The 20,990-nt window shown below is 44.6% G+C and overlaps 1 protein-coding gene across 1 annotated transcript in view; it reads left to right on the forward strand.

Moving 5' to 3' along the window:
* The window catches only part of LOC124179304 (cuticle protein 19.8-like), a 229,578-nt gene that overhangs the window by 61,542 nt on the left and 147,046 nt on the right, over positions 1-20,990 (forward strand). The gene's annotated exons all lie outside the window — the stretch shown is intronic.

Below are 20,990 nucleotides of genomic sequence, written 5' to 3' on the forward strand. Positions count from 1 at the left end.
AACCGGTGGGGGCGTTGGATCCAAGATGGTGGACTGAAATATCAGGAGCGGAAGATAATTTCATCATTTATATCACCTGATGAAATGCTGATATTTCAGAACTTGTTATTTTTCATTTACTGGGGTATATAATACTACAAGAGGCAGTTGGATGAAAATCAGGATCGAGTGTATCTGCGCAAGCAGGCCAAGGCGGTGTGAAAGTGAAGAAACGTAACCTCGACAACTAGCGTTAGATAGACACGTCGTGTAAATAGGCGAGACTGACGACGAGCACATGCTGCGGTCAGTTAGGCGCAATGACGTCTATTCTCAAGGTGGACCTCCTCGATATTTTGAAAAATCCTTGAACCGAGCCACGATGCCAGATCCAGTATCTACTAAGGAAGTGAGAACGAAGTTCCACGTGCCAAAATATCGGGAGATATATATCAGAGGTTGGGAGAATATTGACTCATTAACGGTACCGTGGGCGATAGGACGAGAAGCCAACATAACTTTTAAGGATGAGCAGTTCGCTTTGAGGGCTCAAGTAAACATACGGGGATTCGGTTAGTTAAAATCTGCCACTGTGAAAGCCGTCGCGAATTTTTCACTGAAATTCTAATCGAAGGAGCATTTTATACCTCGACTAACATCTGACAGAGACTTACATCGCATATGAATGACGAAGAGTCGGTGACGTCGGAAACGGACAACGGAGTAACGAGGTGAATGATCTGCGAATGATCAAGAGCTGACGAGTTTACCTACTGTAAGACAAAGAGTTCAAGTTAGAGTAGCAATCAACGAAGTCTGAATCGACGAATTGTATTCATCGAAATGCAAAAAAGAAGTTTTACTGTGAAAAGGACACGCTCATCAAATTATAGAAACATCGATAAACCCGACGGAGCAGTTACACGACAACAGTGCAATGAAAATACTCAAATGGAAGAACAATATACTCTGCCGTTCAAAGAACCCGGTTAAATGCGAACAGTTACAGATCCAGTTACAATTGTAGAGAACCGAACTGAGAACGAATACAGCGATACACCGCCAGTGGTGATTGATAACAATGTTACAAGTAGCTTTAAGTGGCATCTAACTGATTGCGATTAAATCGGCCAGCACAGCAGCAATGATGCGACGAGTTCGAAGCATCTTGGAGGTGTTCAATCCCCGGGAGTAAGGATGCTCCGAAATGAGAACCGCTGGTTGGTTCCTTGCGGGGATGCGCGTCGTGTGCCCCCTTACCATATCTTTCGATCTTCTGAATATTTATTTAAAGAATATGTGGCGGTGTTTGCTTTGGAACCTCGTCATCCCCGTCGGGTTGAGCTCGAGGTCGACCGACTACGGAGCGCGGGTGTGTCTGTCGCGGGTATGCATTATTCCGAAACCTCACCATTGGCGTTGGCTCTTTCAAGGGCCCATTTGTCGGTTTGTCCATTGTCTATTTATGTGTTTCGTCTATTCGGTAGGCTTGTACCGCAATGGTTGAACATCCCATTTCAATAGATACTATCTGCCGTCTGAGGGTGAACGTGTGCGTTTTCAATATACCGGTGGGAGAGGAGTGACTGACCTCTGACCTAGAAATTTGAATTAGGTGTTCGCCGCATTGTAATATTTGTACACGGGGAGTCGTTTCGTGGGCTGCGAACTTACGACTATCGTTGTTAGAAATTTATTGACCGTCCCAAACCTGGACGCCCTCATCCGGGAAGAGATATCCAATTTTTATACCGCGGCAACAACGAAAGTCAATTTAATTTCAATCCGACGGATTAAAGAGGAGCGGTTCAAACGAACCTTTGGATCATCCTCTGGAACATCAACTCTTTCACAAGGAATATAGCCAGATCCTCTACCTCTGCCTACGTGTACGTATAATCCGTTAGTCAATTTTTCTCTTTATCGTTGGCACGTGCAGCATGCCGCATGTAGCCAGAGTTCACAGTGAAAACGAAGATGCAGTGAGCATGGCCATTCGTCCGGGTTCCCCTAATTGATATTCTCAACTCGCCCCGTGTAGAAGATTAGCGTCCAGCAGAAAGTGTTGTTGGACGGCTGCATCGCCGGCTGTCGCTACCAATTATTAACCGTAAACTCTTATTACGTATAGTAATTAATTTCCTAATGGACACGCTTGTAGGATCCTAGTATACCAGTCTCACCGCCGATAAGCCCTGTTCCGTTGCGATGACAAAAATTATCATTCAGTCGAACACACCGTCATGAATATAAATGCAACGTGATACAACGACGCGTGCCCATCAACGCTTGAAAACTCACTCACACACGTAATGTGTTTCGAAAATTGATAATTCAATGCGTTACGTTGCTATCACTGCGTGTTGCAACTGTTGCACAACGGTATGATTTATCGAAGACGGAGATTTTCTCATTCGGAAATCTATTCCTCTCATACGCCACAAGCAATGCTGTACATACCGAGTATACCTACTGGCTAGTTTCATACGAATCGTCGAGAAAATGATAAGATGATTGTCATTTTATATAAGGAAGTTTGCGAATCTTCCGTCGGAAGGAAATCAGTACATTTATGTAAAAATTTAAAAAACAATTGCTAATAACAATTCGATAAAGAATTGGACCGTTCAGAAAATTCTTATTTAACGCTAATTTTCTACGAAAGCTTAGAAACGCGTCAAAATGATGTTCGCGATTAGGAGCGCATTTGAAGTAGAGGAGAGGTTCCGGTCTTGGGTCATGAAGCTCCTTCGAGGCGTAACTCGACGAAAATGATGGTGGTCGGAAGCACAGGGATGATAATGCGTGTACTTAGAGGTGGAAATACGTGTCTTCGCGTAGGTCCCTTCCCCCCGAACGGTTTATAAATTTTCTGTATCCGAACATGGGTGTTAAGAGCAATGAATATGCTTACTGCGTATAGCCACGTACACATTTGCATAGGAAGTTGTAATTATTGTCAGGATCGTAAGGCTTCCGAACGGTGGCTGTTTCGCCACATGCGATCGGTCGTCGATTCCACGGTGGGCGACGCGAATAGTCGTTAAGCGTATTTTAAACGCATTTATGGGACGTGACAAATTTTGAAATAAAAATTCCCGTTCAATTTTAGGGTTATAGCCGATTGACGGTGCCGTTTTGTAGATAACTTTATACACGTGAAACTGAAAGAGAAGATCCCCGATGAAGATCGAATCACCGCGGAAGTCGCAGATAAGAAAAAATTCGGTTCATTAGCATCGTCTCTTCACTTTTCGAATTCTGTATTTTGGATTGCGCAAATACGACGTCACAGCGACGAAAAAAATTTGTGCGTAAATTACGCCACGCGACTTCTTTGTTCCTGAGTACGAACCACTTCGCAGAAGTTGGTGGGGCCGTTTTTCATCCGACGTTGACTGTGCGGGTAATCAAGATCGCAATAACAGCGAGCTTCCACGGCCATGAGACACGCGAGTTATTGTAGCCTGCTGCTTACATCTTTCCTCGCGCTCTCGCACGGCGCGACATTCAAATTCTGGCAGCGAGTAGACGGCGCCTCGCGCATTATACCTATACAATATTCATAGTGCCGTTCGGTAAGCCTGCACCCCTTATATTCCTCGGGAACAAAAACCATTCGAGGAGTAACAAACAGCCACGGGGACAGGATCCTGAAAGGTGCGTGGGAGGTCTTCCTTCGCATTGTTTATGCCAGCGTGTATAAAAATGACGCATCCTTATTGCGCCGGGAGGGAGGCGGGACCTCTTGAACGTGCTGGATGTGTAAATCAGGATTTACTCCCGCGCTTCTCTCGTCTCAAATATATCGTCGTCTTAGTTCGCGACGCGAGCTTTCTTGCTATTCTGATTCACCTTTCGAGTTCTCGTCGTCCCCGTCTTAACGTTGACCTTTTGTCTCGCCCATTATGACTTTTGTCGCGACAAATTGGCAGAAATCAGACAATTTGACACTCACTAGCGCGCGTGACCAGGACGTTGAATTTAAATCGAAAATGGTAAGGAAATGGATGACGAGAATGAAGTAGATCACGTAAATAAAGCGCAAGAATAGATATTAAGGTCGAGAGCATGATGAATAGATTGTTTGTAAGCTTTAGTGTCTATCTTTGCTTCTGTGAGTCAATTCATCGATTGAAAGTATTCTTAGAAGGAGGTTCATTCTTCTACGAAGCTTCTTATGAACAGGAGTTGTTCAATGAAAGGAGATTATTGAATAAATCTGTCATCGTGCCATGCCCGTTGAAGAAAAATTTGTGAGAACGTATAAACTCAATCATTAAGCTATTTTCTAATCTTTGTTCAATTTATTTTGTTTGATCACTTTTATTCATCACGAAGCATTTAACCAGCTATTTCAATGTTATTTCCGGAACCTTGATTTTTAATTCACAAGTGTACATTTGTTCTATTATGCTGACAATCATCTTAGATTGTTTTCCAATTTTTATTCAATCGTTCCACGATGATCGAGTTCAACCTTCAATACCAGAGAATACCAGATAATTCAATTTCACGAGTTTTTGTGTGTTATAACGTTCCTTGGTGGGCGTATTGAAATCAGTTGACAAGTTATTGCACTAGACTCTAGAGGGAAAATTCGAGTCCTGCGGGCTAAGTGCGAGGTGATTTATTGAAATAGGAATTCGGAGCTACTGTGGTGAAAAGTATCGGGGCTTAACAGGTATTTTACAATTTTATTAGGCTATAGATTCCGCTTAGCTGAATATCAGCCTCACCTACCCATAAAATTGAAATCCAATACAGCATGAGGAAGAAAAAAGCGTCACGGAATAGCCAAAAAGTTGGCGAGTATTCGAGCTACCCAAATCGTATTTCACCGATTATTAGCCATTTTTCTTCACCGTGCACTACCCACCTTGGAAACCAGCTAGAATTTATCGCTAGATTTGTTAACGATTCTGGAAAACGACCGTCAGCTGCTTGACCCGAATCTTCGTCAATGTTCTCGAAAAACCGAGACGGTCTGATATCGCGTCACAGGGCATAATAATAGGACCGTGCGAATAACGGCGAGGAAATATGGAAGAAAAACGATCTGATAATATACACCGGTGAATCTCGAGATTCGTTTTCTTCCTCGTAACTTTGAAAGCGCCGTGCAAGATTCGGCCGATAAAAAGCTTTCAGCGATAATCAAAAGCTCTGGAAAAAGAAGAAAAATTCTCGGACGAAAGAGAAGCGACAATCGGTATAACATCTGGAATAAAAATTAGTTCCAAATACGAAATTTCCATCGAAAGTTGTCGCGATTACGATTTCTTCGTTGCTCGTGCTTCATCTGGCGTGAAAAGAGTCCTGATGGAGGATACTTTCACGTTTAAGCAAGGGAAGGAGACGGGCGAATAATCGAACCCGGGACTCGACCGCCGCCATCTCTCAACCGCAACAACATAGTAGTCGCCAACTTGAAACTTTCGGATAAGAAATCATCCCTCATCAGGTCGAGGAGAGCGAAGCAAGTTTTTCCATCCCCTATTCCCGGCATTTTCCTTTATTTTCTCTCTATTTCCCGCGATCTTGTACCGCGTCCTGCGATACGCGAATGGGGCACACACCCCGGCCAACATCCACCCGACATATTAGGAAACTTTCCGCCAATATCTCTCCGCAAATATTGATTGAGATGATTACGGGCTCCGTACCTTTGCCTTCCCGAATCTTATCTGCGAGCTCACTATACTACCCATCCAGATGTCGCAGACTTCGCCGAGCATCCAGTTTACGCGGTTAAACTGCTTTCAGCGATGCTCGCCAAGAGTTATCAGGTGATTCCTCAAGAGATTGCAAATCGGTGAAACGGCTTTTTATAATGAAACTGATTTTCACTGCTGGGACGGTATAAGCTTGTACAATATTTGCTCTCTGCTTTGAAGGGAAAGAAAAACGACTCGAAGCAAGCACGTACGTTCTTTCTCGAAAAGACCGTTTGAAGCTAATTTGTACGAAAAGCAAAGCGAGTGGACACCGAGCGTGTCGGTCCGAAGAGAATCGAGCGTTCAAAGCGCAAATGGGTATACAGCGAGCTGCCAGGCACCGCGGATGCTGATTTATGCGTCGAAGCTTAAATATGGATGAAGATGTTTCATAAGCCATAAATACGCTCAGCATCCCGAACGGTCCAGGGAGCGAGGGGCCGATATTATGCCCGCGAGAGTCCGGCCGACGTGTAATCGCGCAGCCGCGATGCGTGTTCCTCGGAGGAGCATGCATTCGATGCATAAATATAGGTGCCCGCTTCCTCCGTAGGGCGAGGCTTAGTTCGTTTACAGTAGAGCAACATAAAAGCATAATTCAGTCAAAGCAACACCTGGGAAAAGAACGGAGAAAAAGAGGTAAGAAGTGGAAGGAGATGACGAAGAAGAAGAAGAAGAAGAAGAAGACGAAGAGCGAAGTCGAGTCAGTGGAATCGACGCTGCAGGAGCGATAAATTTGTCGTTGAATCAACGCGTCTGTAAACTAGAATTTACACCTCTCGGTGTTCACCGCATAGACCATAAACGGCGACCTGATCCTTGTCGAGTTTGTCGTATCGTCTCAAACATGACTTACATTAGATATTAGGAAACGGTCGTATATAAACGCGGGTCAGCTCGGAAGATTACCGATTCATATCTCACGGATACGCGGCTCATACAGTGTACAGAATCGTTTGATGTCCGATGGTCGAGGAGATAGTTCTTTTAATTTATGTTCTCGAAGCCGGTCGATGCCGGGGGATCGGACTCGATTAGCGCCATTAATTCTTTGTCTGCGTCACAGGACGAAATCACCGATCCCTAACCACCCGCCACTGGCTGGTGGATGTACCACCTGGACGAGGGACTCGAATAATTTTTTTTGTTCCAGCCACCAACAAAGAAGCGCGGTTCCTTCCCGCGGACAGTGGGACGGCCGAATTAATTACCTCTACATTAATTTGGAGCAGTCGAGCGGTCAGTGAGTTTTGTACGACTCGGGCATACCTCAGGGTCCTCTTACACTCATTCCGACATATCAAATTACCCCCGCTGGAATCTTGGACGGTGTAATATACTGCCCTGAGGGTAACTCCATATTTTGATTCTGATGACTCGCGGCGCAGTCGCTGAAGGAGAATTTAAAGTGCTTGTGACATTTTTTTTCTGGACTTTGCCGTGCGTTGTTCGCTGAGGCACAAACGACCTCGACTTTTTTCGAACACCCCGAGTCTACCGGATTCATTGACTAGAGATGACCGTGGTGCGGACCCGATGCACGACGTTAATGCGCAAATTTTTTCAGTCGACAAAAGCGCCGAACCGCTGCAGCTACCGTATCCGCACAAGTAGGCAATTGTTTGAATCGACGGCGATGAGCGGTGAGTTTAATGGCGTGATGTCTAAACACAATTTGAGATGAAAGGTAAACCGTTGTCTGTGTCGCCGTAGACGTGCGACTAATTTGCTCATACAAAGGGCAGTTTGAGGCGAGGTGTGATAGAGGCGACGTATAGACGTTCATTGGCCCCGGTAAACAGTCGTACGCGTCCCAAGCTCCCGTATCGAGCTTCGAGTTCCAAGCTAATTTCGTGCGCAAGTGTGTGTCAAAAGTTTCCCCGAGTTATCGTTAATTACGAGCCGACAATGAGGTTACGAAAAGAAGGGCACAAAAGCCCGCGGGTTAAGTTGGGGCTAAGTAACGGAAAGAATGACACGAAAAACGGTCGAGAGCTACACGCCGGCATGCGGAGAAAGTTACTCGGAGGCGAGATCATCGCCGTTTCTAAAATGGGCACGAAATTAATTTTCCCTGAAATGACATTACCGAGTAATCCTAAGTAAACACACGGTGCCAAGTTTCGGCTTGATATAACTACTTCACACAGGCTTCTGGCTGTGGCGTCCTCATTCCGGGTTCTCTGGAGTCCCGAAACGGCGCGATATGTACCTGGAGGGACATGGGAGAAGGCCCATCGAGCTATTTGCTCGCTTGGTAAACATAAGGACCCTACAGAAACCCCGCGCACTGTAGACGGAGGCCGGGGCTGCAGGCGGAAATAGAGACAGTCAGATGTCTTGACGCGGTACTGAATAATGCATTGCTAAGGGAAAATTGGATAGCGGCTATAGTCGCGGGTGGGAGACTTGCGGGAAGTTTTCCCTCGGATAGTGGTCACAAAGGGAAATCTCCTTTCGGATTCGACCTGGGTGAAGCTTCTTTTGTTTCATTCAATTTTCCCGTTTCATGTTTGCCAGATTTTCTATCCGGAAGTCTCTAATCCACGCAAGGAGATTCATTCCTTATCTTTCGCTTCTTTGTTATCCTTCGTTCTCTTCTCAAAGTCGTAACAAAAATCCTGAGCTCTGTTGGGGAAAACTTTGTTTCCTTTCCGAGTATTTTTCTACGGTATAACTGCGGCATCGAGAAGATCGCTTCATCCTCGAACAGGACCCTGGGGAACGGAGAGACATATTCGGCACTCTCCTTCTCCTTTCGCCATTAATGATTAAAGGTGGAGTAATTCGATTGATACAAGTCTCCGCAAGCAGGCTCCGTCTGTAGCTTGAGCTGTCCCCGCACACAGCGGCAACTCCGTCAATTGAATTCCCCAAAGGGCCGGAAATATGGGCTGACAGAAACAGCAAACAGAGCGGAATCACCAGCAGCCATTTATATTTCAGGGACTTTTCTCAGACTTCTGGTCATATTTACATTCAATTACCCAGACCCATGTATCTCCGCGATCACAGTTCGTCGGCATCGCCGCCAAAGTGTCTGAATAATTACAACACCTCTCGCTGCTGCGATATGGATTTTCGTGGTGTACAGCGTGGACGGTGATGTACCCGTTCCCGATGATAAACCCGAAATAAAATGTCCAAGTTCGAGATTGTTCAACGTGAGGATTTCAGAAACCAATTTCACTTCACACCCCGACTCGAGGTACAGCGAGAGGACCGTTTTCCAGCAGCGATCGACGTCATTTCTCCGCCCATAATCCGCAGCTAGAAAATTGAAGCTATCCATTGCTTAGGCATTAACCAAATCCCTGATCAATTATCAGAGCCACTAATTTCCCATCACGCGTCTCTAGCGGGCCTAGACTCCCGCTGAGCGAGCGCACCCCTTATACTTTTTAGGCAACGAAATTAAAACGTACGCTGCAACAGGCCGAGCCTTAAGAGCGGGGGGACTATAGGAGCCCGAAAATTGCGAGATAATGTAATTTTGAGCCTAAGTCTCGAGGCTGATTACGCTAGATTGCCAGTTTAGGGGTGTTTTTGCCGGCTTAATTTGATACTCGAATAACACGGGCTAGCGCGTTGTCGAACGTGTCGTAGGGGGGAGATTTTGAGAAAATGAAAATTAACCCGCGCGGATCGGTGCATTATTCCTAGCCGAAATTGGAAATTAGACTCCGATCGCGGAGATTCCTTGTCACGGATTTTCGATTTCCCATGCATATGCATAACTCGAAGAAGCGCGACGCTTCAGTTCTACTCAGCGTGCGATACTTCAAACCCTTGACGCAGGGTGTTCACCCTATCTAGACAAACAAGGAACGACGGAAAGACGTCACTGCGGCGAGGCTGGGAACACTCTGGAACACTTGACACCTTGAACCGGCGTTTGGACGGCATGATTTATGGCTCATCCCTTAAGAAACTCTCGTTGCACTATCGCGTTCCACGTGGTAGAGAATTAATAAAGCATTATTTAAATTGCATCCGGTGGGTAATTCACCCTTTCGTCGCCCCAGCGTCACAGTTTGAGTTGGCAACAATGGACGTGTCCTTACACGTACTTCCATGCGGGGTCGAGTAGCAGCGATCTGTATCACCGAATTCCCATCCCTCTTTTCGTCGGATAAATCGCAAGGCGGCAGATGCCCGTGACGATGACTTACACAGCCGAGGTTTTAACTTCTGCTCGACCGTCTCACGTTACAGCCGGTTTAATGCCGACGCACGCGCGAATTAATTGCGAGCTATTCGTACCAACTGTCATTCCGCCTGCAACTGAATTAATATCCTACTTTGACCGTGCCGTGTACCCGCGACACCTTAATTAATTCAATTTCGTTAAACTAGGAACAACTTCGCCGCACTATCGATCGTGAATACTTATCGAACCTGCACGTCGCGGTGTTGCACGGGTCGAACGCTGAGCTTCGGTCTCTGGGAATAAATTAAAAGTAGGTACCGATCCGTTCCGCTAACGAGACCTGGAACCAGGCAGACTTGAACTTCAACCGGACGAATTGGCATCGATAATCCTCGAACATTCGCTCACGGTAGGCACGAGTTTAAATGAGCCGTTGGAAGTCCTCCCTCAAAAATCAGCCACCAACGGTTGTGGAGAATTTCTAATCACCGTATCTCGTGTATTGGTATTCGACATTTATCCAAAATAAGAGCTTTTCGAGAACATGATAATCAGAACCTGGTAACAGAGTAAACGCGGAGGGGCAAACGGATTTAATTAACGTTAAATACATCAAGACAGATTTCAAAGAGTTACAAAGCAATTTCTTCGTCGACTCAAATCCTCGGAGGATCTCGAGCTTACTGTAGGGATCAGGAAATGACATTAACCGATCTTTGCTAAGGGATTTTCCGCATTAGACGGAGCACAGAGCGAGCAAGGTCTTTCTCAATTTCAAACGAGTCGAAGTGTCGCTGTTAATTGTTGTCTGTTAACAGGAAAGTAATGTTTTTAAATTTTGTTGTCATCTTAACGTCATTGTTGGCGGTCTCCTCGTAGATTTCAAACTCCCATAAACGCGTCCTGCACAATACGGGCGTAAAGATTGCCCGTATTCATCATCGCCGCGAGTTAAAAAAGGTCAATCTGAAAGGAACTTGAAGCCTTTGCGTTAGGAGAAACGAAGGGGCGCGAACAACCCTTTTCCGCAGTTTCCATCCCGAAGGGTTGGCTACTTTGTGTCACGACGCAACGTTAATCGTAAGTCGCAAGTTATACGTGCACCACGATCAACACGCTGATCGAGGAGAAACCGAGTTGTTGAACAAGGGACTGAATTAGGGCTGCATTGTGTTTTTGTTTGGACCTGGACGCGTCGCCTCTCCGGGTCGAAGCCTGAAGTAAGGCTATTGTCAACCTATGTCTACGGTAATGGATATAGGATGTTCTTAGGTCGAATACCCGGAGAATTGCCCGCGTCCGCGTTCGTCGGTCGGGTCGATGTTAGCCGGTTTCATTCACCGTAACGCAACTACAGGGTATCGTTCACCTTACTGACTACTTTAAACTACTCGACTTGGTGATCTGAGGCACGTCTTCGCCGTCAATTGCTCAGACTGCCGGCTCGATTTCTTGCTCATTTTGATGCAAGGATTCAACCGAGATTTCCATTATTCAAAAATATCTGATGAATCTTTTGAAAAAATCTGCTATGTGATACATACAGTAAACTGTTACGGATATTTTCAGAATTTTTATGTTGCGGAAATTCTAACTATCGGTATAAGTCTCATTTATACAGAGATAAAAGATTGTAATGATTGAATATGAATTTGTAGTTTCTGAATATTTTTCTGTTGTCTGTACTATGAAATGCTCTTGATCACAAACTAATAAATTTTCTCACAAAGCTAAAATAATTATTTTTCTCAAAATGTTACCAGATGATTCTAAATCATCCCTTTGATCAAGATTAACATTAAATAGTTCATTCGACTTTCCCCGATTATTTTTGTCTTATTCTTTGTAAGAATATCGCCATAGTACAGAGATTACTTCGAAATGTTAAAAATCTTTTCAACAAAATCGACACTAATTTAATATTGTATTTAGCGGTAACGAGAGGGAATCCCTTGAAAGAAATCGAAACGTTTCATTCTATTGTATTTGAACATCATTGCTCGGTTAGATAATTCGAATCGATGATCATTTTCAAAGATTATCATGCGTATTGTGTGCGAAACGATCACTGCAAGGTCTGATAAATATCGAAACGTTGTTGGCTCGGCACCATGTTCTAAAGAATCCCATGATGGATTATACGGCGTTTACGTATAGCGTGTTATTAACGAAAAATGCGGCGAGCCTTCACGACCAACGCGTTCAATTTTTCAATTTACTCCAGAGACCGCTTGAAATTAATTACCTACATGCGGTGCTCTCAAATAATACCGGCGCAAACGTACCTACATGCTAATATTCTGCGGATTTATTCACTGGTTGTTCGACGGCGACTCGCAACCCAGGGAACACGGCACACCCTCGACGATTAATACACGCGTGAAATTAGCCCCAATTTCAAAAACTTGCTGATATTATTATCACGCAATTCGCAGATCTTTGAAAAAGCACCGTTTCCACGGAGATTTGATACTTTGTAAGTTTAAGGCTGATTATTGGCGAAAATTTTAGAGCGGTCCTTTGAAATACAAAATATGCAAGAATTCGGACGTAGGCAGATATAGATGTGGGTTGTGGATAGATATTACAAAATGCACTCCCCGTCGCGTCGTAGAATTTATACGTGCAGGCAAGAGACGCGGTCGGTGGGCGAATGGGAACCAAATGGGAAGCGGCGGTGGCCGAGTTCAGGAGCTAATTAATTATTTTTAGATTAATTAAATAAGCGGTAGTGGGTAATGGACTGTTCCGTAACAAACGAAAGTCCGGAGGAGTTTCGCCGGTGCAAAGGGAAGTGAGCGGGACAGGGAAAGAGGGCGCCGAGAACGAGGCGGTGGAAGAAAATATTAATTAGTAAAACCGCGGCTCGGGCTGCAGCGAGGCGGTGACGGATTATTTCCGCAAATGTATTCTCCGTCTCCGGCATCAGCGGCGTCACTTCAGATGGCGGGTGGTTTCTATACGATTCGGTGAATCAAAGATCGTACAATTCGACTTTATTCGTCCGAAAGAACCCGCGGGTGGGCTGCTGCTGCCGGCTGCACGGTGCGTTCGCCGCGGAAAGAGGGGAATGTCTCAATTTAATTCAAACGATCCCGTCCTCTCTCGGGTAAAAGCCAGGAATAATTTAGCCAACTCGGTATTCCGCATTGATTGCTTCATCCGTCTCAGCCCGGCGACCGAGTGGCATTCGCTTTCACTGCACCCGCCTCTACCGTGTCCCTGTATATAATACGCTTATATACACACCGGTGGTTATATACGGTGGGTATGTACGCGGGCATTTACATGGGCGAAGAAGGAATCGCGGGAAATAAATTCAGCGGGACCGCACGGCGTGACATTTTTCGACTCGAGTTGGGCGCCCCGGGATTTTAGATAAAGGGGAACCACCCGCGATAGAAAAGGAAAGATTAGGTAATTTACTTCCGAATTAAAGCACCGGCAGCCCTGCAGCGCCTCGAACCGCGATCGTTCGGGAACTCGGTCCCTCCGATTGGAAAAACGCCTCCGCACGGGAAATGGGAAAATTAAATTGTTTACCGAACTTTAGCCGGAGGGTCAGAGACTCGGGAAGCTCGAGTGGGCGAGCCGATATAATATGGCAGCCGACCCAGGGATGCGTGAGTCGGTAATTGATTTCGCGATTCGATTATCGATCTTCCGCCGATCCGCATGCGGTCGCCGGACCGGCGCAGGGATGATACTCGCCGAATGCCGGTGGCTCGAGCAGCGATCGACGCCGGCACTTCCCTTTGGAATTACCGAAACGACAGCGATGCAGTCAGACGCGGTTCAATCCCAGAGAAAATTCACCGATCCGTGATACTCCGAGTAATTATTCTATCGTCTGATCCAACGGAGCCGATTTCCGACTTTGACGTGTGACGTTAACACTCGAAATGTTTAAGCCGCGTGCAAGCTGCGGCTCGAAATTCGCTTTCGAGATTTGACGCGGCCCGCGACGTGACCCTGGCTAAAATTCACCGGAGGTTGATGATTAATTACCCCGCAACACTTCGTGAGCCGCAAATGGATGGATGGATGGATGAGACGGAGCGTGAGACGGAGCGTTCATTCATTCGGCTCCGCGTTCTCCTTAGGGACGAACAATATCATTTGAATACGCGAGAGACTCAAAGGCTGAAAAGGGTCAGCAGGATTTTTATTTCGTTGGCTAGATGACACCGGCTGCTCAAGACCTTGACTGCCGGGCAGATGGAGGGTCAGGCTTGAGTGAGATTTAAGAAGGGGAAGACGTGAGTTTTGTGGCCGCTTTTAAAGTGGCGTATTTTGATTCTGCCCTTTGTCAGATATTTTTTCGCGCATCTTCTCTCGCGAGATGAATTTACTATATTGCGATTAAGGTTTTTTTATCACAACTAATTAGCTTATGATTACTCTGAACTTGGTTCTCGTCCAAGCGGCCTTTCCCACGCTCGGCGCGATGCACATTTCAGTAAAACAGTACCGCGGGAAGTTTGGCAAGTTCGCGGAGATAACAAGGAGATAAGGTAACGGGAGGCGATGGAAACTTTGTGAAACTGACGAAGTAGCTGCTGTGAATGTTCTTGAACGAGCAGCGTAGCCTGCATCACGGTGAGCGAGTGATTATTTTTTTTTCTCTTATTCGAATAGTTACTTCATTATTCAAAAATTCCATCGTTATTACTGATGGACTTTCTACCTTGCCATCAGAGTTGAAAGTTTCACATTAATTTTTTCACGCAAAGTCTGCTGCATATATTATTGACGCTGAAATTCTTTCTTTCTTTATTTGTTGTTCTCGTTTACATTCTTTATTTTCACCACCCGATTATTATATCCCCCTAACGAAAATATCGACCCGTAAGTAGAAAATTTTATCCTTCGAGCCGAATCACTGGGTATATGCTGAATTAAAATTGCCCTGTGGTCGCAGGGTCAGGTGCACCTTAATTCGTTCTACAGCCGATATACGGAAAAATAGCAGAGTTACTCCAATGACGAGTGCTTCTGAATTTTAACAAGTGCTTGAGTGATATTTAAAGCAGGTATTTTCAACGCTAGTTTTACATTGACATATATTTCAATAACCGTTGTTTGAACATTGTTCACCTTCTTGATATTGCGGTAACTGCGGAACGGTAAGCAGCTCGTTACAATCTAATGAATAAACGTAAAGAAAATATCCATGTGTTTCCAGTCAAGAATCGTCTCAAGTCTTGACGATATTTCTCAACGACTGAACAATATTTCGACCATATGGGAAAAATTTCGTACGAGTTTGAGATATTGCAATAATATATTTTCGTTTCATTTAACAGTGTATTTAAACGAATAGAAGGAATAATAAAAAAAAATGTGAAAATACCAAATAAACTTATCGTATACATATAATGTAAATATTAAATGCTGATAAACGTTCAGGGTAAAAATTTGTCATAAAATATGTTGTATTGTTTATAACATTATCATATGATGTATAAAAAGTAAATAAAAAATATCAATAATGCTATAATAAATCAGATTTACACGTTGCGTGCGACAATCTACATGAACGTACATAAAAAAAAGAAACAAGAATAAACAGGAAGAATAAAAAGGTACTCAAGACGCCATTGCTGTCGACAATTGAGATATATATAGTAGTAGTACAATATTTATACAACCATAAAATGTGAATGCGAAAATGAAATTACAGGACCTCGTGCGATACCTTACTATATGATTTTTGCAATTGTGCGCAAATATTCAAGTGCTTTCCTGATAAAAAAAAGTGAAACGGTTTCCACTTTTTTAAACGAAATTAAGCAAATTTTGTTCCCTTGTGCTGCGCAAGATTCATTCGAGTCGCAATCTTAGTCCTGGTGAGCGTTGAGTAGACATTTGAGTTTGCAGAATCCCAGAGGGCAGAACGCGCTCGAGATGAACGGACTGTTCAAAGCCGATATTCGAATCAAAGTGTAGAATCGTGTACGAATTAATGCAGAGTGATATTTTAGGGTGGCGGAGTCAGGGTCCGGGACGACGGGATACGAAGGGAGGGCATCGATACGTGTACTGTGTACACATACACTGTCGCCAACACTCGTCCCTGCAATTGACGAAATTGACACCCGGTTCGGTTGTCGAACGAGCGAGCTGCCGGCGTATAACCCACTTGAAAACTTTATCGAATAATTCTGGGCAAATATTTACATAAATATCTACACAGAACACGTCCGTGTCTTGCGCCCTGCGGTTGGGAATGCAAAGCCACCGTACACCATTTTCCCTTTTTCCCGAATTTCCTAAAAACACACCGATATTGAACCGGGAACAACAGCAATGGCAATCGGGAATGAAAACGTGGCGCTGTGACGGCGAGGCGGACAGTGAAAAAAATTCATTGCTCCAACTGGGCGATATTCAATATTAAAAGTCCTTTTTCGTAATACATTTTTTTCAGTCTACCGATTCCTTGCGAAAAAACTGAAACCTCACATCCTGCACTAAATTGTCTGTACCTTGTTACATGGTTTAGTAGTTAGTACTACGCAATTGATCCAGTGCCATCTTCCGATAGTTTAGTTCTCGGCACCATTTGTTAATAATCGAAAAAGATAATACGACGCTATAATTGCAAAAATCTGGAATCGTTACGGGTTATCGGTTGGTAATACATCTGCAGTTCTGTCGGCATTGGACGCGGATGGTTATTCTGCAGTTACTTTGGTCTACCGTCGTCGTTTATATTACATGGGAATCCATTGATGCACGATTCCATTCATTATTAACAGGGTTGGTATATACCAAGCTGGTCGCAGCTTGATGGGCTATCATACGCGCACCAGACAGACGTGTCCACCCCAGCCAGTCACCGTTCCATTTCATATCTGCACCGCTTTTTGTTCACTGGATTACTCCGTTCGAGAATGTCCATTTATTCCCGTAATTCCCCCTGATAATATGCCGATATTACCAACTGCGCGCGGCCGATGCAACGAAATGGGATATTCGCTAAAAAATCCATACTTGTGCCTCTTTTTATTTTTGTCCAACGTTATTCATGCTCTCAGACGTCTCGTTTGTGCGTGAAATTTGGCAGGAAACTTTCAAATCCAAACTCGTCCTCGAATTTGAATAAATATCACCAGCATGGCAATTTCCAAGGTGAATTCCTGCCCAGGCATGTCAAGAACATCGGTGTACGCGTCATTTTCACATGCTGACTAGCAGATTCAACTCTCTTTCTCTATCCGCCTCTCTCAACTTGTACTCTCCACGTGTGGCAGTAGCCCTGTTACACCACCCAGACTGTCGCGCGCAGACCGCCCTCGTTATTTACACTTTGCGGAGCTTCCATCTCGCGATAAGAGGCCTAAAGTGTGTTCGAATTACATTAAGAGATAGCAATGCAAGTATGCTGAAAAAATTTCCGAACAACGTCGAACGTTCCTTTCAGATTGAACAAAATTCGCCATCGGATTACAGGAATTCTCTTGTTTGAACCAGATGAAACAGCATATTTGCCTATTTTTAGAACGCGAGATGAAGCTTAATGGGAGCTAATATGCCTCGAGCCGCTCGAACCGCTCACGCTATTTTCCTTCCCACTCTAAACCTGCCCTCGTATATCAGTGATGAAGCTTATGGCGTGAACCGGCAACCGTTGTAACGTTTCTTAGGACTCACTCTCCTCGCCGAGGGAAAGTGCGGCTCTGTAACCCTGGTGTCTTAGTTAAATTAGAGCGGTAAAGTGTTGTGCTAAAACTGAAATATATCAGGTAAGATATATTGGTCTGACACGAGGTGAGGCAAGGACGATCCAGGGGGCAGGACGAGACCAAAGGATGCGCCGGTCGGGAAAGCGGCGCGAAGCTGGCTTAAGATTTGAGTAATTAATGGGCAGAGCGAGCCTGTCACCAAATTGGCCCGAATAAATTACGAAACCTATGAGATAAATTAGCGTCCCGCGGGAGACAAAGTCCTTCGCTTTTTCGTCTGCCTCCTTCCAACGCCTGCAGACGAATCGTTGCAAAAGGATTACGCGAGACGGTGGAGTGTTTATTTCGGGGCGCTTTACAAGTGGAAATAGCGTTTCATTTCCAGCTTCTGAAAACAACCGGTAGCGCTGCTGTGCGTCGTAATTCAGCCTCTCGAATACAATCACTGTAAGATCCGTAATACCACCCTTGGGAGAGACTTCGCTCCGCGAAAGGATAACGATGAATCTTTTCTTGCCCAGTTTCGGCGTTGGTACAAAGTCAGTTTTCGAGCTTCGTACTTCTGCTCGCAGTGGTCACCGAGACAGTCGCACATCGCGTATGGGTTTACAGTTTCTACGCCCTTTGGGACAACGCGCTTACGTCTCCCGAGAACAATTGTCGCGTGCCAGCTGCAGTGTTGCAGTGAGTAAGGGGTGTGTCACCCTTTGACTTAACCCTTGCCCGAACCTCTCGATGATGGATCACCTGATGGTTCATTGTGCGTCGAGCCCACTGTCACCCAATCTTCGCCCCCCATGTCCCTCTGACTTCCTTTTGTACCGGTGTACAAAATTTTGATCGATCAATTTTTCGCACTGCAGGATTCCCGGGACGATGCAGGCAGGCTGTGTGCGTTTCGTGTCACAGAGGCTTGAGATTTCACGGATAGTTTTCAAATTCAAGGCAGGCGAAGCTCGGTCATTTTTTTTTTTTTATTTTTTTTTTCCACAGCGTCAGCATTCGTCTTTCCGCCTCGTTGACTCTCGCCGCTCTGAAATCACAGCTGCGAAAACCATCTGCTGGATACACTTACGTCGAGTTTCATAACGCGTCAATAAAAAATACGAATCATCTCCGGGTTCACGATGAATCACTTTTTCCTGTGCGTCGTACGCGGTTTTTCGATGCGCAAAATGCTCGCACGGCTATAACTCGGGTATAACCACACGCGTCTGCACGAACCTTCGGTACAGCTTCTACCAAGATTAATTAGAGATGAATCGAACTGCGTACAAAGTTATCCCGCTGTACGAGATCATGCCTGGTTGTGATCTGCAAATCGATATCAGAACAAGATAGCAGCAGGCACGTTTGTGACTCCGAGGTTCATGGGTAGCTTGCTGCACGTTCCATCTATTAGCAAACACGGTATTAAATTGCTTGATCCAATTAGCGGTTAGTGTTTAGAAGTGATTAAAAGTTACCGAGATACAGCGAGAGTTCTAGGCTGCAATTCTGTATACGGAATCTTTGCAAAGTATCTTGGAAACGAGTCACATCTTCCTCATTTGATCGTCAATCATTCAACAATCTTTATGTGTTTCAGACCGCATAAAAAGAATATATGCGAAAAATATGTGAGTGCATATATTTTTTCATATTTGTGATCGGCAGTCAAACGTATTAATAATAATATTTTGCACGTAAATTCGATGTATGTACGCAACAAAATATATGTGCTTATATATTTTTCGCACATGTATTATTTCACGTGGAAACCGTTGATATTTGTGAAAATATTCTGTTCCTTATTGAAATATGGTGAATGGTATTGTCTAAATATATGGTACTAAACGATGCATGGCCTCTTTGAAAAATTTGAGGAAAATATTTTTGAAAGTTTTTCTCGAAAGTTGTAGAATGTTGTGGCTGTTTCGTGCTTTTTCAAGTGCTCCGAGTCCGTAATTACTGTCAGGGAGTTACTGTAGACACAAGTCACAGAAGGCCGAAGAAGATACGCTCGTTGACAAAAATACACCGATAAATTGATCGTAACCATCCTTCTTTACGGTATGCTTGTCGAAATTTATTTCCACTAAGAGAACCCTGATATTACGCCAATACCTAGATAAACGGAAGCTTGACTCGCTTCGGATAACTTTGATTGTCTGTCACGGAAACGAATTTCAAAGCTCGTCATCGGGCATTGCCTTGGGTAATTCCGCAGGCTCTGCTTTATCGCGACCTGACCTATCCTTAGCAGTACCCACCTTTGCAGTGAATCGATAGTGTCTACGTCATCAGCAGGAATTTACATCAAGCAGGTGCGTTTACGTGTACCCAAGACTTGCCAGGCTGCGGTGTCGAGCACGGTCGTACTATTTATAGGATCAGCAAGAAGGATCGATGCTTGGTGCAATTACCAGCGACGAGGTTACCAGCTTAACTCAACCTCGCCTTATTTCCACATGGATATATCTCTTCGCGTGTGCCTTCTGGGTCTTGCTTACGTCACAGCGCTCGGGCTGGAAATAGCAGGGGTGGATTGTCCTACGCGGAACGGAATTGCGTATAGAGTTGACCCGAGGCTTAGATAATTACAACTGCCGACGTATACCGTATGGTTCAAGAATAGTGACTAGCCGAGGTGCGATGATGAGAAAAAGTAAACGCGTGCTGCACTGTAACCACTGTTGCTTTTACATTGTTGAGGAGATTACGTGCGATGCGTTTCAAAGAAAACTTTGGAATATTTGACAGTCACTTGAAAATTCTATTAGCTGGGAAGAACTCTGCTGAAAAAAAAAAATTGCTGAAAATTTGATAGTAGTTACTGTAAAAATAAGCAAATCGGCACGGCGTCAAAATTTTTTTACATAATATGCTTCAGGTTTAACACTTGTGATGTATTTCAGCTGATTTTGGAAATACGAACCGGTCAGTAAACTATGAATATATATCATCACGTTTTCAGAAATTCTCACTATATTTTCTTTACCACATAGTACATTAGAATTAGAAACACTATAACTCTCGGACATCTTATTTTCAGTGCACAGGACATAATTCTAAGTCTATTTATAATTATTCAAGATTGGAGAACATGTGTCAATTCCTCGACCTCTAAACCGAGGTAGAAGTCGTATAAACTGAAGCGGCGTCTGCATGCAGGCAAGCTGCAAGGCCACGAATAGCGGCGTGCACTTTATAGTTTCTCGTCGACGTGACTTCACCCGCAGTGTCTTATCGTTAGCAGGAATTCTCTCAACCTTGCGAAGCCTGCAGGTTGTAGGGTTGATAGTGGGCCTAGACCACCCTGACGGAAGGGCCTTGGACTAAGTCGCGTTAACGGGCGACTAATGAACTGCAAACTTAACGAGCCGCTGCAGGTACATTGCAAGTGTGTACACAACGTATACTTTGTCTTGTGCAGCGTGGGTACTTAAGTACTGCACTACGCTTTTGATTATTGGG

This window comes from Neodiprion fabricii, chromosome 4, assembly GCF_021155785.1.
Source record: "Neodiprion fabricii isolate iyNeoFabr1 chromosome 4, iyNeoFabr1.1, whole genome shotgun sequence".
NCBI classification, from domain to species: Eukaryota; Metazoa; Arthropoda; class Insecta; order Hymenoptera; family Diprionidae; genus Neodiprion; species Neodiprion fabricii.